This window comes from Callorhinus ursinus, unplaced genomic scaffold (genome assembly GCF_003265705.2).
Source record: "Callorhinus ursinus isolate GAN/ISIS: 27379988/994484 unplaced genomic scaffold, GSC_fseal_2.0 scaffold1, whole genome shotgun sequence".
Classification (NCBI taxonomy): Eukaryota; Metazoa; Chordata; class Mammalia; order Carnivora; family Otariidae; genus Callorhinus; species Callorhinus ursinus.
The window spans coordinates 7,766,824-7,792,099 of record NW_027397063.1 but is presented as its reverse complement, the minus strand read 5'-3'; the positions used below and the strand labels follow the sequence as shown (position 1 = coordinate 7,792,099).

Genomic DNA, 25,276 nt, shown 5'->3' with positions numbered 1-25,276 from the left:
CAACTGATGGATCACTAAACTCTACCTCTGAACTAATAATCCACCATATATTCATTACTTGATTAAAAAAAAAAAAGAATCAGCTTCGAAGGGCCGATTCCACCCTGGCTTGTCCCCCACCCCCAGCCACCACCACCAAATAACAGTGGGAAGATGTTTTTCTTCTATGATGTGGAAAACTGGGGACGTAGAGTCCTGGGTTGATTTGGAGGTTCTGCTCCATAAAATCTTCAGAGCCTCAAATTTCTCTGCTGTTATTGAGGGATGTCCCTCATTATTATGGTCCAAAATGGCAGCAGCTTATTGTTATGGTTCGAGATGGCTACAGCTTGGAAGGGACACAGAAGAGGAGGGGCTGGCTCTCCTGGAAGTTGCCACAAGATGCTTCTGGGCCATGGGGTGCCCAGATATTCGCTCAAACATTATTCTGGGTGTGTCTGTGAGAATGTTTTTGCATGAGATTTACTTTTAAATTAGTAAACTGAGTAAAGCAGATTGTCCTCCCTGCTGTGGGAAGACTTCATCCGATCAGTTGAATAGAACATAAAGGCTCTGAGTAAGAGGGAACTCCTTCTCCTGCCTGCCTGCCTTGAGTTAGGGTGTTGACTCTTTCCTGCCTTTAGACCAGGAAAGAAACATTGGCTCTTTCTGGCTTTCAAGCCTGCTGGCAATCAGATGAGAACTGTACCACTGGCTTTCCTGGGGCTCTAGTTTACAGATGACAAATCTGGGGATTTGTCAACCTCCATAATCACATGAGCCAATTCCTTATAATAAATCCCTCTCTCTGTATATCTCCTGTTGGTTCACTTTGTCTGGGGAATGCTGACTAATACAATCCTATTGTCTGGAAATTAGTATGGAAGAAAAAGAGCAAGTATATGGAGTGAAATGTGTGGGGGTACAAGCAGAAGATTCTACCACAGGAAGGAAACTCAAACCCTTCAGGGTACATGTGAGTCAGCAGTGATGGGAGTGCAGTCTTCTGTTTGGGGAGCTGACCAAGAGCACGGCCATATCAGCAGGCCAGGCTCTTTATTTATCAATTTGGGCAGCAATGGCTTCCTCTGTCCCACCAGCCGAAAGTTCTTGGAAAATATTAATCATATCCACATTCCTTCATTTTTTAAATATCTATCCAGAGTATGTTAAATAGAAAGCTCTGTCACTTTGTGCAGTGATACACGTTTGTATTGATATGAATATATGTGTATAAAACACGGAAATAGGGTATTTGGTCTGTTTTAATGCCTGAAGTGGAAGTAAGGGTGATTACTTTTGTATAGGGAGTGATACACCTCCAGCTTCTTGGCATTTTCTTTTTCTTACACCGGGTAACTGTCAAGGGTGAAGGATGGATGACAAAAGGTTTTGACAATGGTGACAAATTATTCAGTTCCTAGATTGGGGATTTTTTTTTTTTATTCGTTTCAGGGGTAGAATTTGGTGATTCATCAGTTGCATACAGCACCCAGGGCTCATCACATCCCATGCCCTCCTTAATGTCCGTCACCCAGCTACCCCATCCCCCACCCACCTCCCTCCAGCAACCCTCAGTTTGTTTTCTAGAGTTCAGAGACCCTTATGGTTTGCCTCCCTCTCAATTTTCAGCTTATTTTATTTTTCCTTCCCTTCCCCTATGCTTATCTGTTTTGTTTCTTAAATTCCACATATGGGTGAAATCATAGAGCATTTGTCTTTCTCTGACTGACTTCTTTCACTTAGCATAATACCTTCTGGTTCTCTCCACATCATTGCAAATGGCACCCTTTCATTCTTTTTGATGGCTGAGTAATATTCCACCCCCCCCACTACCTCTTCTTTATCCATTCATCAATCAATGGATATCTGGGCTCTTTCCATAGTTTGGCTATTGTGGACATTGCTGCTATAAACATTGGGGTGCATGTTCCCCCTTTGAATCACTATGTTGCTATCCTTTGGATAAATACCTAGTAGTGTAATTGCTGGGTCATAGGTTAGAGATTATGAAGCCATTTCACTGGCTGGGTGCAGATGTTACCCCATTATTAGAGGTCTAGTGCTTGATTTTTCAGAGCAGTTATCCAAGATCTTGTAAGGACTGCTAATAAGAACACGCATCTCTTCCCAAGCTTTGCACAAAGATCAATTGTACACAACTCCTGATGGTTGTTGCTCACAGTCATTTCTTGCCTCCTCTTCTTTCCATCCGTGGGAAGGGCATGGGGGTATGGTTTGCTATTATTCTTGGATTCTAGCATAAGCCCATCAGAATAATCAATAGGTGGAAAGTTGAATAAATACTTACTTTTAATTTGTAATTGGTTACCAAACTGAAAGCTTTATGTAGCATCAGGACTAATTGCATAATTTGTAGGGCCAAGTGTGAAAGGAAAATTTGGGGCCCTTTGGTTCAAAAATTAAGAACCTTAAGACACTGATGGTGGAGCATTTACAGCCAACGCAGGGCCCTTCTGAGTGTGGATCCTGGGCAACTGCCCAGGTGGCACATCTATGAAGCCAGCCCCTCTTAGCATTGTATGATTATCACTTTGATGTCCTTGAAGTCTCCACAAAGCTCCCACTTTATCTCCCCTCCCTCCACACCCTCGAATCTTCTCTTTCTTCCCAATGCTTTACTTTGTATAACGTTATAGGAAATGAGAGGGTCTAAAGAGGAAACATTAATTGGTTTTAGATTTTTTCCCCTTTCCTGAATATCAGAACTCACAGATATTTCCCTGTCTCCTGACTGCCTCTAATATGAGGCAGTATCCTGAGCTGCTTCCTGGTCATGTATACACACATGGAGAACATTCGTGGGGCTGTGTGTATGAAGGGGATTGATTCCTGCCAAATAAACTAGGAGTATTTGTCAAAGGCCCTTGACATTTAACATGGAAAAATGACCTATAAGAATCACATCATCCACACGTAATGAAGAGTGAACTAATTTCCCAGGGAGATGGGATATACCTGGATCATGAAAGATTTATAAGGCAAATCAAAGGCACATATTCTAATCAAAATAGCTTCAGACCTGTGCTACTGTATTTGTCAGGGCTCTCCAGAGAAACAAAAACCAGTACTGGCTCGTGCAATTATGAAGGCAGGCAAATTTCCAAATCTCCAGAGTGAGGCAGTAAGCTGGAGACTCAGGAGAGCTGGTAATATATTTCCAGTCTGAGTCTGAAGACCTGAGAACCAGGAGAGCCAGTAGTGTGGTTCCTGTCTGAAGGCAGGCCCGTTGGAGACCTAGGAGGAGCTGGTTTTCAAGGAGGAAGAATTCCCTTTTACTTGGGAGAGGGTCCATCTTTCTGTTCCATTCAAGCCTTCGGTGCAGTGTGAGGCCCACCACACTGGAAAGGGAAATCTGCTTTATTCGGTCTATCGCTTTAACAGTTAATCTCATCTCAAAACACCCCTCTAGAAGGGCCCAAGCTAATGTTTGACCAAATATCTGGGTCTCCTGTGGCCCCCGCAAATTGTCACATAAAGTTCACCATCACGGATACCCTGTTGTCACAAACTCTGTACAGCACTTAAAATTCCTGGCTTCACACGTGGTACAGAAAGCTAGCTACTCTTCATCCCATTTGTTCAGTTCTACCACCTGGCCATAACTGAAGACTTAATTAGAACAACAGGTAAATTCCTACATCAACAGTTTACTGAGTACGAAGCACAAGCCAGGGAGGAGGAAATAACCAAAAATAGCTGATTAATTAATACAAAGAATATTGGTGAAGAAGCAGCTTTATTTAAGTGGGTTTTACCTACGAACTTCCTTCTTTCACTTGTTAGCTCTCTTGCCAGGGCCATGACTTTATTTTCTCTCGTGATTGCCCTTTTAGGACTGGAACCAAGCGAAGGTCATGACCATTGCTGTATGGACTAGGCTGGGTTAGGCAGGATGTACAGAATGAGGGTGAACCACTCAAAATGGATGAGAGAGTAGCTGTGGGTCCAGGCGTCCATCGCCACGGGGCAACAAGGGTTGGAAGGAGTAAGCTGAGGGGAAGATAGGAAAGACTGTTGGAAGGAGCAGAGGGAGGGAGGCTGGAGGGGTGAAATGTGTGAAGCGAGCCCGGGTGGGCTGGTCATGGTCAGCTCTACATTTTAAAAAATACTTTATTTATTTGAGAGAGAGTATATGAGCAGGGAAGAGGGGCAGAGAGAGAAGGAGAAGCAGACTCCCTGCTGAGCAGGGATCCCACTCAATCTCAGGACCCTGGGATCATGATCTGAGCCAAAGGCAGATGCTTCACCGACTGAGCCACCCAGGTGCTCCCCAGCTCTACATTCTTGAAGAAGATGCTCAGATTACACCAAGGAGAGAGAAACCAGCCTGGAGCTTGGAGAAGACTCAGGTGATAGAGAGGAAAAAGAGCTGTCATCACTGAATTCCTTGAGAGAAAAACTATTAAGAAGCTTGAGGCTTAAAAGACAGTGGCATCCATGGGTCAAACAAGCTTGAACTAAAAGGTAGATTTGATTAAATAGTTAAGCATGAATGCCAGGGTCTTTCTTACCTTAGGGCTTTGTTCATGCTCTTCTCTCTGCCCGAACCTGGAATGCCTTCTCTCTCTGCCACTACCTGGTTCACGCCTGTTAATTATTAGGTCTTCACCTAGCTTTTCTCCTCCCAGAAGACACCTCTGACCCCTGAAGACTGGGTTTTGTGCCTTCCTCCTGTGTTCTCAACTCACTGTATTTCAGAACTTATTGTACCGATTGAGATTGCTTTCTGCCACATCTCCTTTCCTGAAGGAGCTGGAAGCTCCTTTATGACAAAGGCTGTGTCTTGTTTAAAGTTGCATCTCTGGAATATCGTTCGGTGCCTGGCACTGCGTAGGAGCTGAATGGGTATTTGCTACCTGAAAGAATGAAAGAATGCATGAGGGCCCTACTCCTGCTCCTTCAATGGCCCTTAAGGCACCGTGCTGGGCGTTTGGTGATGGAGCATCAGGAAGAGTGAGGTAGATGTGGGGGTGAGACAGAGCAATTGGACACTCTGCCTGGTCTCCGAGCGCCTGGTCACAGCTGTGACTCATGGTATGACACAAGACAAGTGAAATAATGCAATACTGTAGTACAAGACAGGAGGGCAGGAGGGCCAGATTTAGTCAATAAAAATACAGGGTGCCCAGTTAAATTTGAATTTCAGATAAACAACTAATAGTCCATATACATCCCATGGAATATTGGGGGCATACTAATGCTGATAGTTATGCCCTGTTTATTAAAATAACGGTTTGACTTGGCCTCCTATAATTTACCAACCTTAAAAGAGAGGAATATGGCCTATAAGAGATGATATTACCTCTGTCTTTTAGAGGCGATATAGAGATCTAAGAGAAAGATGATTCAGAAAAGATTTTCTAGGCAAAATGGGAACTGAGTTGAGTTGCAAAGGATGCAAGCCGAAACGTGGAAGAAGTGCAACTGAGGCAAGAGACATCTCAGGTGGAAAGTCAGCTTCAGAGACTGGCTGCCATCTGATTTGGCCAGTGTGAGAAGGTGTGAAATGGGTGGGGAGAAATCCATTTAGGTGGTTGGACCAGATCTGGTGACTCCGCATGTGTCAGAGCCTCAGCACCCCCAACACCTCTGCCCCTTCACCTTGGCTAGACTTCATGAACAGGCAGGGCAGGATCTTTCTGCCTGGGCCAACATTTCATCTTTACCCAGTTGAGCAGCACTGGACATTAGTCTTTCTAGTCAATAATGAAGAAGAAGCACCAGGGACATTTTGCAAGGGTCAAAAATTGCTCAATCATTTGTGTTTTTTTCAAACACTGGTGTCAAAACAGCATCTCCAGCCAAGTTGAGGAGAAAGTGAATATTAACAATGACTTACCAAAACAAGATGGGAAATACTAACAACTTTGAAGGCATTTATAATTTAGTCATTTCCACTTTTCTCTTGCAACATTTAATTTGCATTATATGGCAAATATCTAATGAAATTGATAAAATAGCTTACTTAACATCTAGATGAGAGGTGGAAATGTTTATATAACCTTTATTGAGCACCTACTATGCTCCAGGTGGCAAGATATACAATTTCCCGTAGTCTTTTTTTTTTTAAGATTTTATTTTTTTAAGTAATCTCTACACCCAGTGGGGGGCTCGAACTCACAACCTTGTGATCAAGAGTTGCATGTTCCATGGACCGAGCCAGCCAGGCGCCCTGACAATTTCCCCTAGTCTTAATCGCAACACTACTGTAGTGCTATATATTGTACATATATAAACATATGCAATAACATTATAACACTACTGTGTATATAAGCATATACAATAATACTATAATGGCCGTTATGTGCCTCTTGCTGAAGGTCATGTTTATTTGCTCATCTATGATCACTCAAGTAGCAATTTAGTTATTTTGGAATTCAAATCTGATTTCACTCTAACATCTATATTATTTCCATTATATTACACCTATAGATATAGACCCATGGATAAATAACAATTATTGAGCCTTATGGCATATACCCTGTGGGAGCAGAAACGAAAGAACATCTAATTCTGTCCTAGGGGCATCAAGAATGGCTTTGTAGGGGAGGTGATGCTTGAGTAGTGATTGACAAAATTTTCTCATCTTCTAATCAGATTAATAATAGACAATGTGTGGGGAATGCTCACAATAAAAGAAGTATTCTTAGTTTTAAAAACATATTGTATTAATTCTAAAAAGCTCTCATTAGGTTTTTGTAATCTTTTATTAAATGTTCCACATTGATGACACATACTTAAATTCTCATACTTGCTTCTTTTTTTATTATACACCCACTAATATAATTAGTCATATTCGTTAAATGGTCATTATTTATAATCTTCAGCTACTTATATGATTATAGTTTGATACCACTTTTGTTAGAAACACTACACATTCACATAGAAATATGTTTTAAATGTCTTTATAATTCTATAACCTACATGAATGGTTACATAGTTGGGTTGACTAAATTCCTCCCACATAATTATTTCAATTATATAAAACGTTACTTACATAAGTGGAATGGTATTAGAGTTGTAAAATATTCAATTCTGTAATTATGTAAGATTAAAGTAAGCAGAAAGCCCTGAAATTTTAGCAATGTACTTCCTAGAATCTAAATGGTTCTATTCCTATATTTTATTTTATTTTTAAAGTTTATTTATTTAAGTAATCTCTACACCCAGTATGGGACTTGAACTCATGACCCCAAGATCAAGGGTTGCATGCCCTTCCAACTGAGCCAGCCAGTGCCCCTCTATTCCTGTATTTTAAATAACTATAATGATAAAATAGGAAACAAAATGCTTTTCAATGCTTTGCTTTCTCATAAGACATTAACCAAATTTTAGTTTAAAACCTCAAAGAGTGTTAGCTTTGAATACATTCTTGTGAGCTGAATCCTCTTTGAGCCCAAATCTGGCTTCCAAATTTTCTTTCCAGGAAGCCCTCTAGAGGGATCTTACTTCCCTGGGGTTAATACTTACCTACTTTCCCTCAACAACTCATTGTACATTGCCTTAGAAATTTTGCAGGCTTTTCTTGTATAGAAAAAGCTATTTAAAAATGCCCAGGACACTATTCTTCACTTGTTAAGCTTCGATAGCCATCCTTGACCGACTGACTTTCTGACAGTGACTATCCAGCAGTGACAGGAAAAAGGGCTAATTCTGGCCTTGACTGGAACATTCGTGGGGAAGGTTCTGTGCTTGAATTTCAGATGTGTTCCTCAGGAAGTCATATATGCTTATGCTTATTGAAGGAGAGATTTTAAATGAAGATAAAATTATGACTTCCATACAATATAAAATAAACATGTATCAAAGATTTTAGTTAACTCAGGAATTAATGAGGGACCAACAGATGTTGTAGCTCCTTTAAAAGAGAACCACACATTTATAATATGACATGAATTCTCAAATACATGCAAAACTGGTAAAACTGGTCAATAGCCACAGGAATACAATTTACATTTTTATGGACAGGAATTGTTTGCATTACAATAAATTTTCCACAAGTTAATTTCTGTATCTAAAAGGTTGTGAAATGGCCTCATCGGAGGCAAACAAACGCATAGATGACCCAGATGGATGAGCTAGAGGATGCTTAGAAAATTTCAAACTCTGTCCCCTTTTTTCTCATGTAGTCTTTCTTTAAAGGGTACTTTTGGGGTGGCTCAGTCAGTTAAGTGGCTGCCTTAGGCTCAGGTCATGATTCTGGGGTCCTGGGTTTGAGTCCCATGTCAAGGTCCCTGCTCAGTGGGGAGTCTGCTTATTCTTCCCCCTCCCCAACCCTGTGTTTATGCTCTCTCTCTCAAATAAATAAATAAAATCTTTTTTTAAAAGGGTGCTTTTGGGGCATATGACATCTTTATAATGATAAACAACTCCAGATTTAGAAATTAACTAGTGAATAAATTAGTTGTTGGTGTCCAAGACTCACACACAGGAATTTGACGCTGAAATTCATTTTGAACAATAGCATAAAAATTAAGGATTCTTTCAAGAATCTGGCACTAACTAATTATATGTTGATGCAAAAACTGAAATATTATTCTATTTTCTGTACATGTCTGTGAAATACAATATAAGCACTCTGAATGATTTGGACCAGTTCTATAACTAGCAGCAACCTCCCTGTCACTCACAGATCGACCTCCATAATAATAGCCACGCTAATACCAGCAATAATAATAAAAACTATGGCAGCCAAGTCTTACTGATTCCTTCATATGTGCCAGACACTGTGTTATGTCTTTTACCTATAAATTTTTAGTTATTTTTCATACTACCACATACAGTGGGGTATAATTATACCTATCTTATGGAGTAACAGTTCATGCTTTCTTTTCTCTAAGTCTTTCTTTTTTAATAAGGAAAAGGAAATTTTAGCCAAACAAGTTTTATTGAATAATCTAAATTAGAGTATTTCAAAAGCAGCATGGTTCAGTGAACTAAATAGCAATCCTTTTTTGGCTCTGGTTTCCTCAACGATTTGGCTTCTTTCCCCCTCAGTTTTAAGTTATGAATAGCTTTACATAATTGCTGATGCTTAATCTCTGTGCAATGCTTCGAGAAATCTCTTAAGGTATAAAACCCTCAATTATTCCTCTTTTTATGAGTGAATTGGAAAGGACTTGAGTGCTTTGCTTTAACAGACAGATTTGGAGTCTGGAACTGTTGACTTCTAGCCATTCAGAGAGAAAACATCTGAAAGAGTAACGCAATGAAATTACAAAACAACAGCGTTTGGGGAACTGAGATACTATCTGGACTACACACGTTGGAAAATTATGTTCACACTTACCCCCCGCTTTGCACTCCTCCTCCTCTTCTTCTTCACCTCTGTTGTCTTTATTGACTTTATATGATTAAAGAGTCACTTAGTACCTGACTGTACAAACAAAGAAATATGCTGAGTTTGACTTTCTCGATAGCATACACTCAGGAATTCATTTTAATATATGTTGCATTTATTTTACGGATGACTCTCTCTTGTTGTCCTATAGTTACGGTTCTAAACTCTGTCTTGCTCTGCATTTTTATTTCCTCACTTTGCACTGTGGCAAAAGGAAAACAAAAAGCAATCACTACACCAAGGACACGCTTGCAGTAAAGATGGTTTCCCCCAGGACTGACTTGAGCTTTCTACACCCCACTCATAGAGAGGGTTAGAATAAGGAAGTAGCATGAGTCATTAGGATTGCCACACATTCAGGAAAACCCCTGCTCTGTCTTCCTCTCTACCCTGGGTGACAGGAGGTAAAATTTCAGAACATATGTTCAGGAGTTTTCTGTAGGAATGTAGCACTGATTTGATTAAAAACAACATTAGAAAGGACACACATAAAAAAAATCTTCGAAGAGCAGAAGAATGGGTCTGATCTAAATTTGTTTATAAGCTAGTTGTTTGGAAGTGGGAATGCAGTTGCTCCTAGATTAGCTCACCCAAGCATATCCCACCCCCACGTGGCTGACATACATATAGTATTGTTTCTGTGGGGAAGACACATTTGGCTTTCCAGTTTGATTACCAGGGACATGTTCAATGAAATGAAAAGACAGCTTGCAGAATGGGAGGTAATACTTGTAAACCATATAGTTAATTTTATATATGGTGTTAGGTAGGGGGTTCAATTTTATTCTTTTGCATAGGTTGTTCCAACACTATTTGTTGAAAAGATTATTGTTGTTATGTGTTTAAAGTTGGTTCTTCATTTTATTTTTTTTCTAACTAAAGAACAGTTTTTCTTTAGTCCTTAAGGACTTAGCTGCTTACATGGGCTTTGATGGAAGTTGTGGGGTAGCACCCTTGGGTCTAAATCAGAATGGGGGTGTTTGGTCCTTCCATGTTTCATGAAAGCAATTCCTGACTACTTTGTGTGAATGGCACAGTTCACACAGAGATGTAGTTTCACACACAGCTTGGGGAGCATATAGGCATCAAAGACACTTGCTATGGAAATGTCTCTGAAGGCAGTGGCCTCTACTGTGTTATAAATAATGAACTTCTTAATGGCCTTACCCTTGGGCACACAACAGGCAGAGTTGGTGCAGCAAACAGGCTGCACTTGGCCAGAGCCCTTTCTGGCATGACCATTATTCCTTCTTTTCTTGGTTATCTTGGAAGTGAGGACCCAAGAGAGTGAAAAGATTATTGTTTATCCATTGAATTATACCAGTACATAATTGTCTTTACTACTTTATCACTGTAGCTTTGTAATAAATAATTTTGAAACTGGGAAGTCTAAATCCTACAAGTTTGGGGATGCCTGGGTGGCTCAGTCAGTTAAGCATCTGACTCTTAATTTTGGCTCAGGCATGATCTCAAGGTTGTGAGATGGAGCCTTGTGTTGGGCTCTGCACTGGATCTGGAGTCTACTTAAGATTCTCTCTCTCCAGTTGTGGAGAAAGGGAAACCCTCTTACACTGTTGGTAGGAATGCAAGTTGGTACAGCCACATTGGAAAACAGTGTGGAGGTTCCTCAGAAAATTAAAAATAGAGCTACCCTATGACCCAGCAATTGCACTATTGGGCATTTGCCCCAAAGACAGAGATGCAGTGAAAAGAAGGGCCATATGCACCCCAATGTTCACAGCAGCAATGTCTGCAATAAGTAAACTGTGGAAAGAGCTGAGATGCCCTTCAACAGATGAATGGATAAAGAAGATGTGGTCCATCTATACAATGGAATATTACTCAGCCATCAGAAAGGATGAATACCCAACTTTTACATCAACACGGATGGGACTGGAGGAGATTATGCTAAGTGAAATAAGTCAAGCAGAGAAAGTCAATTATCATATGGTTTCACTTATTTGTGGAACATAAGGAATAGTATGGAGGACATTAGGAGAAGGAAGGGAAAAATGAAAGGGGGCAATCAGAGGGAGAGATGAACCATGAGAGACTATGGACCCTGAGAAACAAACTGAGGGTTTTAGAGGGGAGGGGGGTGGGGTGAGGGGTTAGCCCGGTGATGGGTATTAAGGAGGGCACGTACTGCCTGGAGCACTGGGTGTTATACACAAACAATGAATTGTGGATCACTACATCAAAAACTAATGATGTACTGTATGGTGACTAACATTAACATAATAATAATAATAAAAAAAGATTCTCTCTTTCCCTCGCCCTCTGTCCTTTCCCCCCACCTCCCCACCTCCTCTGGCCTGTGCATGCTTGCATTCTCTCGGGGGGGAAAATATCCTACAAGTTCCTTAATCTTTTTGAAGATTGCTTTGTGTTTCCATACAAATTTTAAGATCGACCTGTCAAATTCTGCAAAAAAAATAACAGCTGGCACTTTGAGAGGGATTGGGTTGAATGCATAGACCAATTTGTGGAATATTGCCATCTTAACAATAATAGTGCCTTCTGATCCATGAATATGGGATGTTTTTCCATTTATTTAGGTATTCTTTAATTTCTTTCACTGACATTTTGTAGATTTGCAGTATATAAATCTTGTGTTTTAAAAAATGTATTTCTAATTTTTTTCTTTTGTAAATGGAATTGTTTTCTTGATTGTGTTTTGAATTATTCTCATACTTTCCTTTAATTCTTTAAACATAGTTTCCTTTAGTTCATCAGGTTATTTAAAGTCTTTGTTTGGGAAGTCCAAAGTCTGGACTTTGTTAGGGAGAATTGACTGGTTGTTTTCTTTTGCCTGGGCTATACATTCCTGTTTCTTTGTGTGTCTCATATTTTTCTGCTCTAAACAATATATTGTGGCAACTCTGGAAAACAGATGCTTTCCCTAGGGTTTGTTGTTGTTGCTGTCTTCTGTTTTTGTTGTGTTGTTGCTGTTTGTTTATTCATTTGTTTAGTGACTTTCCAGCACTCTTTCTGTAAATCCTGTGTTATTTGTCGTATGTGACCATTGAAGTCTCTGGCTGATTAGCTTAGTGGTCAGCTAATGATTAGACAGCGATTTCCATAAATGCTTTGAACCAATAACTTTCCCAGCCTTTGTGTGTTGGCCTGTATCTTCAGTGATCTTGCTGGCCTTAGCTTGTGCAGATCCTCAAGTCAAGCTAGAGATGAGAGATTAGGACACTCTTAAGTCTTTTCTGTGTACAAATTCAAGAGGGTATTGAAAGAACACACATGAATACACAGGCACATAGCCCTGCACATGTTCTTCTAGATTTCCAAGAAAGCCTGTGAGTTTTTCAAAGTCCCTTACGGACCTTGCCTTCCCCTGTTCTTTTTAGGTGTTTTGATTAGCCCCATTTAGTAACATCATCTCAGGCAGCTGCAATGTTAAAACAATTGTCACTGGTTTTTTTTTTTTTCTTTCAAATTCCCTAGAATCAGGGATGTTGGTACAGAGTATGTTCTGAGTCAGGTCAAATAAAGACGTGTCTTGAGAATGGGGATTTTCAATAAACTTGCCATAAGCTGGTCAAATGTTGACAATTATGGGGATTTTGGGAAGTTCCAAACCCATCCTACCCTCTTCAGTTAGATTGCTGGTTGGCATGGCTATCACAGTTTTTGGTCCTTGAGACTACCATGAAGCTGGGGAGGGGAAGATGGTTCTTACCAAGATTCAGCCATTTTTCTTGATAAACATGATTTGGAATTTTGTAATTCTTTAGTTAATGTCCAGAATATGGAAAAATTGATTTTGACATTTGCCCGAGGTTTATTGCAGATTTTTGTAAGTCCTTATTCTGCCATTCAAAAAGCACTCTTTCCTTTTCTTTTTTTTAGGAGGTTAAAAGATAATTTTTTTTAAAAGGTAAAATCATGATACTCAAATCAATACAAATGTTAAATAAGCACATGCCAAAGATTTTATTTAACTGATTTATTTAACTCATAACTCATTTATTTAACTCATTTATTTAACTCAAATTCAAGAGGGTATTGAAAGAACACACATGCATACACAGGCAATTGAGAATTCTGTCTAGGCTTACGTATGATGTATATTTGGTTAGTACTGACAGCCCAACAACCAATTGTATTTCACAAATCCCAATTCACTTGCATTTCTTCAGAAAACAATCATTTGCATTATGATCAGTTTTCTACCACTTTCAGAGTTGTAAAATAGCTGAAAGACAGTGAAAGCAAAGATGCATTAGAAGGGTAGATGGACATACACTTTGGCTTGGAAAAAAAAAAGAAGGGTAGATGGACAGGACACGTGGTCATCTTTTTTGACCCCCATCAAAGTCTTTCACAGTTTTTCCTGATACAGGAGTGGAGAGCACAGGAATGGCACACAGACATGTGGTGAAGGGGGCTGTTTATGACCCCACCTTCGGGGATAATTTCTTTTATGTGCCCCAGACTCTTCATCTGTGAGGGAAAGGGAATGGCCCAAGTGATCACTAAGACTCCTTCCATTCCAGCAGTGTTCTTTAAAGTGTGAATCTTGGGCCGCCAGTGGCGGCATCACTTGAAAACTTGTTAGAAATGCAAATCCTCAGGCTCCATCCCAGCCCAACTGAATCAGAAACTCCAGGGTGGGTCCCAAGAATCTGTGTTTTAACAAGCTCTCCAGGTGATTCAGATATAATTACATTTTGAGAACCATTACATCCCAGGTTCATGAGAAGGGTCTTTGATATCAGGGTGATTCAGTTACCATAAGAGTATATTTGTTACTTCCTCCTGAAGTTGGGAAGCCTCCAATTCTACATTTGTGTAAAAGAGAAAGTCAGTTTGGCTGAAGCTTCTTTGCTCTAGGCAAAACTTCAGTCTACTATTTATTTCAACATAACCAGTTTAAAGAGAGGTCAGAGAAGTATTTCTTGAAGCCTTGGGTTTCACATATTTTATACAGTTAGATCTCTCCCAGTTGTTATGGCGGACAGGAGATGAGTCTTCACAGATCTTATGCTGGAAAACATTTCCTCTTGCTCCTTGCATGCAAAGGCAGTGATCACAAGGCACTGTATGGCATGATTGGAAGACTTTTCTTTAAACTGTGTTTCTGGGTGGGGCACTTCTGCTCTTACTTATGATGAGCCATTCTGTTTCTGTTCAGTACACAGAGGACTAGTCTGTCCTATTTGCCACTATCATTTCTCTAGAGGGTACAGCTATGCTGTGCCATACGAAAGGGTGGTTTTCAAACATGCTAATTCTATAACATGCCTTCTGTACATTCTCAGCATCGTGCTCTTTCCATTGTTTTCTACACTAGTATTCTCTGTTTAGCTCCATCTGATTGACTCGTATAGAGGTCACTATAATTTCTGACCTGTTGCCTTGACCATCTTTAAAAACTCTTTCTCTTAAGTATAGGTCACCAGTTACACTGACCAAAGTAGTATCTATGAACTTAAGAACCACTGAGACTTCAGAACTTGTCAATACATCATTATTCACCTTGTAGGCAAGTTTCTCCAGGAGGTATTAATAGTTTAGGAAGAAAGCATTATGTGTGGTCAATTGTCTCTCTTGAAGATTCATAATGTACAATGTGTTAAAGGCTCTGAGAGTCTTACAGTAGGGAAACTTATCTGTGTTTGACTCGATATTTTCCAAACTTCTTTGAGCCTGGAACATTTGTACTACTGGCATATCTAATGCTCTCCAGCTTGGGAGAGACAGGTGTAGAAGATTGAGTCGATGTACAAGACCAGATATTTCACCGAGTTCGATTTCATTCATTTATGATCAAATGAGGGAAACTATTTGAGGGCCAATCTTAGATAACAAAGCACCAGTGTAAATGTGAGTTACGTACTGATGTTAGTAGTTGAGTCTACCGTGGCTTTATTACTCAAAACCTGGGAGCCTTTTAGAAATGCAGAGTCTCAGGCCCTAATCTATATTTATTTCATCAAAAGCTTCATTTGGGTGAGATGTGATTCCCATGCATTTTAAAGTCTGAAAAGCACTGATTATAGCATATTTCCCTGTTATTTCCTTTTCTCACTGTCTACTCCATCTAGAATTCCTTGGGATGCTTCCCTTTCCGGAAATTCAAAATCTTTGCCATTATTTTTATGCAAACTTTTGTTTCTCTTTCCCTTCTCTGAATTCCAATATCCTATGTGGTTTGTTTTATACCAACATTATGGCTAGGTCTGAGAAAATTCTATGAGGATCATAGTAAGCTTTTTCTTTTTAAATTTTTTATTGTTATGTTAATCACCATACATCACATCATTGGTTTTTGATGTAGTGTTCCGTGATTCATTGTTTGTGCATAACATGCAGTGCTCCACGCAGAATGTGCCCTCTTTAATACCCATCACCAGGCTAACCCACCCCCCCACCCCCCTCCCCTCTAGAAGTAAGCTTTTGAAAATTAATGACATTCCCTAAATTGCTGAACACTATTAATTAGTTTTCTAAAGTCGGTCTCTCTAAGTCTTTCTTTAATTGTAGGAAAGGGTGGGGAGAGTATTAATGATCTCCTTCCATTTAAAAAAGTTCCTAAGAGTTAAAAATATAAATTCTGCATATATTAAAAATAACATTCTTTATCACAATAATTTATTTTCAGATGTCTGACTGTCAGAACCATGCAGTGGTAGCCACAATAAACATTATACAAGGGGCGCCTGGGTGGTTCAGTCAGTTAAGCGGCCGACTCTTGATTTCAGCTCAGGTCATGTTCTCAGGATCCTGGGATGAGCCCTGTGTCAGGCTCCCTGCTCAGTGCAGAGTCTGTTTGAGTTTCTTTCTCCCTCTTCTCTGCCCCTCCCGCTCTGGGCACACACACTCTCTCTTTCCCTCAAAAAAAAAAAAAATCACAATGAGAATCTAGAGGTTAAATATCAGTTTTTTTTCCACTGAAGGCAGATTAAATAACATATTTGGGCTGGACCTTAACTAAAATGTCTGAGATTTGACCACATTTTCATTAGACAATGAATGTAGATTTTGATGACCCCGTTCTCCAAGTATTTCCAGAGGAAGCAGTGAGAGGAAAATTTAAATTCTGATAACGATTTACTCATCTGTTCTTTTGTGGGGAAGAAGAGCTGTATAGTGAAATCTAAAACATTCAAAACTCATAATAGTCCTTGTTCTAAGCAAATACCAGGTCTCTAAGTTTATTAGCCTATAAGATCACAGAATTCCAAAAATGTTCCAGAAAGTTCTCTTTTCTTCAACCTTGCATGCATATCTGTTCATGTCAGTGAATAGAGTAGCCTTAATATTTTAAAACATATATTATGTAAAAAGGAAGTGAGAATTGCAAATATGGGAAAAGAATGTGATACAAAGAAGTTCATTCTGTGTTTAGCAGAGAAACCATGAAAGCCTCGGAGAACCAGCTAAACGTATGAGGTCACTAACTTAACATTTTAAATTCCCCAGTGCTGAATTTTTATGGTTTGCAAGAAATCTGAAAGGCATTAAGCTTCTAGGAAAAAGTGTTGCAACTCTGGATTTTTGCCTATCCTTTGACCCTAATAAGGCTGTTTTAAAATAAAGTTATCAAGGGAATTAGGTCTGTCTCTAAAATGAGGAATAATAATTTGTTCTTACAAGCCTCTGATATCACATACCTTCATACTTTACAAAAGCTCAAATTCACTAAGGATTAAAATATTAAGAATTTAGTCATGCAGAGAAAACAGGAGTTGTTTTGTCAGTGTCAAAAATGATTGGCTCTGAAACTCTAGAATAGTGTTGTCCAATATTGCTTTCTGTAATGATGACAGTGCTCCATATTTATGTAGTCCAAAATGGTAGCCACTAGCCACATGTAGCTCTTGAACACTTGAAACACGGCTAATATGACGGAGAAGCTGAATATTTATTTATTTTTAATTTGATTTAAATTTAAAGAGCTACAGTGGGGGGCACTTGGGTGGCTCAGTCGGTTAAACTTCAAATATGTTCAGACTCTTAATGTCAGCTCAGGTCATGATCTCAGGGTTGTGAGATCCAGCCCCGCATGGGGCTCTGTGCTCAGTGGGGAGTCTACTTGGATTCTCTCTCCTTCCTCTGCTGCCACCCCCCCATGCACACACACTCTCTCTTTCTCTCTCTAAAATAAATAAATTAATTAAAAAAATAAGTAGCTACAGTGGTCAGTGACTACTGTGTTAGACAATTCAGCTCTAGGAATATTTTCTTTCCATTGTGAATTTAAAATTTACAGCAATATTTTTATTTCTTAATGTTATTTCCTAGGTCACAGATTTAGAAAAAAAACATTTTGTACCTCAGATGAGAACAAATTTTATAATATTTTGCAATGCCATTGCTTAGAGATATTTTCTTGAAAATAATGACATTAAGTGCTCCACTAGACAATGTTGTCCAAGTGATAGAGATGCTTGACATAAAGTCCAAGATAACCCTCACATCTATAGTCTATGGGGAGGGCTTGACTGGTATACAAAAAAAGGACCAAGGAAAACCTGAGCACAGTGAAGAGAAATCACTGCTGGTGCTGTAGGTTTGCCATTTTCTCTTTTTATTTCTGTTATGTTTTTTTTTTTAAGATTTATTTATTTATTTTAGAGAGAGTGAGAGTGTGCTCATGTGTGTGCAAGTCCGAGAAGGGGCAGAGGGAGAGAGTCTTCAAGCAGTCTCCATGCTGAGGGTAGAGCCTGAGGCAGGGCTCAGTCTCATGACCCATGAGATCATGACCTGAGCTAAAACAAAGAGTTGGAGCGCTTAACTGCTGAGCCACCCAGGCGCCCCTATTTCTATTAATTCTGAGTGACTCTATCAAGTCCTTTGATTTATCCTTTTCTGACTGGCATCTGAAATTTGAGACTAAGCTAAATTAAGGACCCAATTTTTATTTTATTATTTATTTATCTATCTATTTATTTATTTTTTAAAGATTGTATTTATTTATCTGACAGAGAGAGAGACACAGCGAGAGAGGGAACACAAGCAGGGGGAGTGGGAGAGGGAGAAACAGGCTTCCTGCCAAGCAGGGAGCCAGATGCGGGGCTCGATCCCAGGACCCCGGGATCATGACCTGAGCCGAAGGCAGACGCTTAACGACTGAGCCACCCAGGCACCCCAAAGGACCCAATTTTTAGATGTACATGCTGCCTACCTGCCAGCACCACCAGGGAAGATTGGAGATCATGAATTAGCACGAGTGGTCTGCTAAGAAGCCCCCTCTGAGCTCTTTCCTTATTTTAAATGTAATACTAATTGTGTTTCTTAAAACATCATCTTTTCATTGGGTCTCTCGTTTAAGATTGGATTATAGACCACATAGGAAAACCAGTTTCATTATTTGATAATTATGCTTTAGACAAAGATTCAATTTTTGAACAGTCTGGAGATATTAGGGACCAAAGTGGAAAACAATCCTCTTTTAAGCCCTCTGTCAGCTCTCCTTTCCTGCATATTTGTCTCACAGATCTTGTTTGCAGGTACCCGAAAATTCAGCCCACAGGTGTGCCAGTCCCTATAGTGGTTCTTTTGAAGAACTATTTGGCATGTGCTATATACTAAATGTGCCTTCCCCCAGATTCATATGTTGAAGCCCCAAACCCCAGTGTGATGGTATTAGGAGATAGGACCTTTGGGAGGTGATTACGTCGTGGGGATGGAGCCCTTATAAGAACAGACAGGTGAGAACTTGCCTGTGATAACAAACCCAGGAAGAAAGCTCTCATCAGGAGCTGAACTGGCTGGCAACTTGATCTTGGACTTCACAGCCTCCAAAGCTGTGAGAAATCAATGTCTGTTGTTTAAACCACCCAGGCTATGTTATTTTTGTTACAACAGCCTGAGTTAAGACAGCTTGAGAAAAGGAGAGAAGCCCTCCTCCCACTCTCCGTTGGGAGGCAAGACTAACATATAAACGCATCCTTAATAATCTTCTTACTCCTACTGTATAGAAGCTGCAGGGAGGTGTTATAGGTAAGTTTTGAGTCACCCCTTAGAGAATCATGTACAGATGTTCTAATGCTTCCTTTTAGGGCTTGAGATAGAGTGTACCATGATAACCTCACTGAACTGAGAGAATTAATTGGTATCTGGTGGAAGCAATCTCAAAATTAGGAGGCACAAGATTTATAAAAAGCAAGGAATATAAATACACTAAAAAAGACCTTTTCTAACTCTCAGGGATGATGCTCAAAATGGAAAAATACCAATATTCATCTCCTGTTGACCACAAATCACCTCCAAATAGTTGACATTGTATATACTAATATGTGGAAAGACCTTCACCAGGTTTTGCATATTACACTTTACCTATAGAATTAAGATGATTTAAAAAAACGGTTAAGCAAAATTGGAATGTGGGAAAGTTTATCTCTGATAAACCTCTGCCCACCTCTCCTTTCCTCTTTTTTGTACTATCCCGACTTTCTTCCCTCTGAAACCCCGACCCCTGCCAGACATAGAAACACAAATACACGAACCAGACTCACATTCACAGATCCTACATATGGAAAAACAAGTCCTCAATCTTTATACTTCCTATTTGTTCTCTGGCCTTTTTTTTTTTTAAAGATTTATTTATTTGAGAGAGAGAGAGCACGTGTGTGTGTGTACGTGTGTGTGTGTGTGTGTGTGTGTATGCACGCATGCACACGGGGTGGAGGGTAGTGGGGGGTCGAGGGGCAGAGGGAGAGAATCTTGCAAATAGACTCCCTGCTGAGCACAGAGCCCCACACAGGATTCAATCCCTTGACCCTGAGATCATGACCTGAGCCAAAAATCAAGAGTCCAACACTTAACCGACTGAGCCACCCAGGCATCCCTCTGGCCCTCTCTTTTTTTAAACATACAATTCAATCTTCCAGTGCAGTGTCTTATGCTCAGGATCTTTCCTGCTCTCCTAAACCCTGACAGGATTTGTGGTCTTTTGTCCTAGGCCCTTAGGTTTTACTTTTTAGTAAGTAGTCAGAAAAAATAATTCCCACTAGTGTTCTCAGTAAAAGGAAAGATATTAATGTGTGATACCTTTCAGGTATCAGATGTACACTCCTAAAAAGTACATGGCCTTTGGAAATTAGTTGTGCTAACCTACAGGAGTGCCTCAAAGGGCTGCAATTGAAGGCAGGACGGGGGCTGGTGGAGAAGATACAGACCTTTTCTGTTCTCTTCAATTCACACCATCTAGACAAGTTTACAAAGAATTTTTTCTAGGGGGTTATTGAACTCTTTGAATTGGTTTTGGTACAGCCAAAAATGAGACCAAAAAAGCTTTATTTCATCACCTGTTGCATAGTGGCGATTCCCCAGATTTTTACATGTTAAAAAATATGTTTATATTTTTTGCAAGTAGAATTATTATTAATCAGTAAGTTCTAAGTGGCCTTAAAAAGCATACTAGAATTTCATGGAGACAAAAACTTCATTTGACACAGGTTTAACAGTAAAGCTTTTAATTGTTCCCTTCAATAGTCTTTAAATTGCAAGTCCTTGTGAAGTGAACTATGGGAACTCTGTAACGTTCCAGACACCCCTGTCTCCTGGACTGGTGTGTGCATTATCTCCACAAAGATTGTTACAGCAGAAATGCAAAAAGGAAGAGCCAAATGTTGGCTTTGGACAGCCAGCACAGGCTCTTAAGTCCTCCGGTTTCCTTTTAGCCCTTCCCATTGGCTAGCTGCTACTTGTTCTTTGTCACTTGGCTGCAGTCTGATGTCTCCCGAGCGCCTTCTCCAGTTTCCAGTAAGTTCTCCGATTTTGGCTTCAAGGTGTCAGAGCACACTTTTATCTCTGTATTGAACACACCTTGAAATTACTCATGTTACCCCTTGCTTGGCGGGAGTCTTGTCTTAATCATCTTTGTACTTGCCCCCTTCCCGCCCACTCCTAGCGTCTACTTTGGTGTCTACCAAATAGTATGTTGCTCAATAAATGTTTATTTGATAGAGGGAACTAGGGAGGATTGGGATGTATTCTGAATCACATTTTGCAGTAACAGAACTAAGACTAACCCGGAGCTGGCAAACTCTTGGTAGAGGGCCAAATATTCAATATTTTACACTTTGCATGCCATCCAGTCTCTTTCATAACTTCTCAAGTCTGCCATTATTGCAGGAAAGTCAATAATACACAAATGATTGGGTGTGGCTGTGTTCCAATGCAACTTTATTTACAAAAACAAGTGGCACACAGATTTGGCCTCAGGGATCTAGTTTGCCAGCTCTCGTACTCAACTAAGAATGGTTTACTGACCTCACTTAATTCTACACTTAGAGTTTATTTGTACATGGGTGTTCTTCCCCAGAACTCAAAGTATTTTTACCTATTTGAATGAGAGTATATTATGGTGGAATAATAGTCTTCTCAGTAGTTTGCTAGTGGCCTAAGGATTTAATGTCCAAGCAAAGATGTATAATTTACAACCAAGAGGAAGCTTCCTCACTAAGAGAAAGCAATTTAAATCCCACTAGGTTTAATGTACTTGTGAGTGGGAAGAAACAATTAATATTGGCTGTTCAAACAAATGGTACATTTTTAAGAACAATCTGTTCTCCTAGTGTCTCCCAGGTCATCAAGACAATGGACTTTTTAATGGGCAGGAATTATGTACTTAATAAAATTGTAATACTTGCTCTGCTTGTCAGAGGAAGCTCATTATTCACAGATTATGTTTCTCTGTGTCCTCCTGTTCTCCCACTGTTTCTTGACATTAATGATGTTCTCTGGTAGGTCTGTCTCTCACAGGGCTCCACATGGTCCAAGCTGGATCTTGGCTTATATGGCTCTCTGCCAAGATTAAGACATGGGGGTGGCAGGAGAACAGACTCCAAGATCTCTAGGATCCCATTCAGTTCTCAAATGCATAAACTTCTTTCTCCTCTCTAAATGCCTCTTTTCCATCCCAACCCAGCTCTGGCCTTGGCACATATCCTACATTTAAATTAGCTGTGCCTCCTCTGAACTCCAATTGCCTCTTTAGGCTATAGCACATATGGCAGAGTTAGCTTGACTATTAATCTGATTTCTGTGTATTTCCTCTTCTTTCTGTGTCTTACCTTCACTTGAACTCTGGGGAATCCCCAGAGTTTAATCAAACACTAACGCAAGCATTTTCAGATGCTTACTTATAAACACTTCATAATTTGGGGGCTGAGGCTGTGAGAAGGACAGAGGAGGGCAACGGGGCTATCAGAGGAAGGTGTGGAGGGACAGACTTGCCCAAATGGAGCCAGGGAAGTGAAGGAAGGACCAGGATGTAGAGGGAGTCAGCACCACAATGAGCTTGAGATCCGTTTGCCCTCAGGAACCACTTGCTCTCAGGAACAAATGGTTACTGCCCATGGACAACCCGCCATCTAAAAAGTACTGGGCCTTTATTTGTGCCCTGGACAAAGGTGGAGTACTTGCAGGGGAGAGAAAATATTTTTTCCTATTACTCTCCTAGGTTCTCTGGCTGAGGCCCTATAAACTGGGTAGATGAAAGACACATTAATAAGAGAAAAATAGCTTGGGGGCAGCCCTTGGTCCTGGTGGCAGTGGGGGTTGCAGGGCTTCTGGGGTAGGTTTCTCCCACTACTCCCCCAAGGAGGAGGTGGAGGGCACAGCTGCGGCCCTGGATGCTCTCACCTCTTACTGCACCGGGACAAAGGCACTAGCCACCCAAGCTCAAGAGGGGGCAGCCTGTGTGGCCCGTATGGGCCTGTGAGTGGAAGTGACCAGGGTCATATAGCAGAGAGGCAGCTGCATGATTGGCCTTAACTGGGGCCAGAGCTACTCCGCCAGGCTTTAAAATTTTAAATGAGAATACAGAGTATTATTTATGAGGAAATGAGAGTGAATAAGTCATCTCTAACCTCTTCCAGGCTTTTTTCATAAGAAAGACCATATTAAACTTATATATTCAAAGACTGCCTAATCCTGCCCCCAGAACTAGTGGTTTCTGTTTTGTGATCCACAAGACCTTCTTCAGTAACAAATGAAATGGTCCAGGGGCATGGAAAATATGACTTTTACATTAGTCTGGGATTGGCTGTGAGCTCCAGCATTTTAACTGAAGGGAGTTTCATTTTCGGGGAAAAAAAAAAAGGTCTTTTGTGCTTTGCCAGGAAAGGTTCCATGAGACCAGGTCAAGGTGGCCATGCATATCGTAAAGATTGGTTGTGGTGGGCTAGATTGCTATCAAGTATGTATATAGAACATTTGAAGAAATATTATAGTTGTATATTAAATATTTGCACATATAGTACAGCCTCATATTAGCACATTTTAAAACTTAAGTAAATCCTTGTTTTTTTTTTTTTTTTTGAGAGAGAGAGAGAGCATGGGGGGAGCAGAGGGAGAGAGAGAATCTTAGGCAGGCTCCAGGTCCAGCATGGAGCTGGAGGTGAGGTTCGATCTCACCACCCTGAGATCATGACCTTAGCCAAAATCAAGAGTCTGACACTTAACCTACTGAGACAGCCAGGTGCCCCTATAAATCCTTGTTTTTTTAATGAACAAAACACAAAATATGTAAAATTTAAGCCAGTAGAAGTCATCTAGCAGTTGAATAGTTTATTTAATTCAAATGAGAAGACTTTCTTTTACCTCTCTGATTAAAACATGTCTGATATAAAGAAAAGAAAAACAAACAGAATTTTATTAACATGTGTATCATGCTTATATATGGGAGCACTCAGAGGTGAGTAACTCAAAGGTTTGGTTAGAACTTGGGCTTATATAGCCTCTTAGCAAAGGAACAATATATTTTTAGAAAAGTGACAAGACAAAGAAAAAGGACTTTTGAATTTTCATGGCAGCAAATTGTGGGAATGCAGATAAATGGGAAACTAATGGTAGATAACGCTAGTTCTAGCAGGGTTCATGATGTAGTTTTCTCTGGTGCCATCTCCAGGCTAATAAGGGTCTAAAGTCGTCTCTGTGATAAACTCTTGTTCTTCTTGGAGGAGGCAGGTCCTTTGTAAGTTTATGTCCTGCTTATAGACAAATAGGAGAGGGCAGAGAGCTTTTCTTACATCTACTTCCTCTCATTTGCCTTTAACTCCAAATAATCTTTATGCCAGAGTGACATATTTGGGGGTGGAATATTCTGCCACCATACAGTCACCTTGTCAAAACAGGAAGTGGGAAAGAAAACCATGGTGTCCTAGCCTAGATGGATCAGAATAGTTGGGAATTTCCCTGTGAGATGGAACAAATGTGGACCCACTACCATCATTACACATTCTGCTTGGCTGCTAACATTTGTTATTTCTTGTGAATTAGTCCTGTTTTTAATTACTTTTCTATTAAAAAATTTCTTCATCTCAAAGTGGGTAGAATAAGACCAACCTTGCAGAGTTATTGTAGGGATAAGTGAATGTGTGTAAAGCTTGTGAAATTATTCCGTTATACCAAAATAAGGAATTATTATTAAATCAAAAGCTCTCTAAGGATCAAGTTTTATTCTTCACTTATACCACATGATGACTCATGTCAGAATATCATCAAGATATGAAGTATATGGAAAGTGGTTCCTGAATTTTCATCATATTGGCATTATATTCGTGAGTCATTGAGGTTACAAAATTCTTCCTGCATTGAATGTTCTCACTCTTCCTTCAGGCTTCAACTCAAATGTCCCTTTCTCTGTAATCCCTTTGTCAACACTCCTCTGCCCCAGCCTCCCCCGTTCTGTTCATTCCTCTCTTATATACATCACATCGTGTAATTATTTATTTACATGTCTGATTCTCCTGCTAGTTTATGAGAACTTGGAGGAGAGAAAAACAGAGCCCATGTTTTGTTCACCTTTGTATCCCCAAAATTTGCATCATCTGAGAGCATATATGCTCCATGCAGTCCTTAAGTTTCTGGAACTCTGCTGATGTTTGTAGGGCAATCAAAATTTGGAACTCTGATAAGAGCAGTTGAATGTTCCTTAGCCTATAAATGCAACTTGGAACTAAAGAT

General features: G+C 40.0%; 1 pseudogene; it reads right to left on the bottom strand.

Annotated features, from left to right (window-relative positions):
• Positions 1–10,260: 10,260 nt before the first annotated feature.
• LOC112833896 (small ribosomal subunit protein eS26-like) lies at positions 10,261–11,666 on the bottom strand (annotated as a pseudogene).
• Between the last annotated feature and the right edge of the window lie 13,610 nt (positions 11,667–25,276).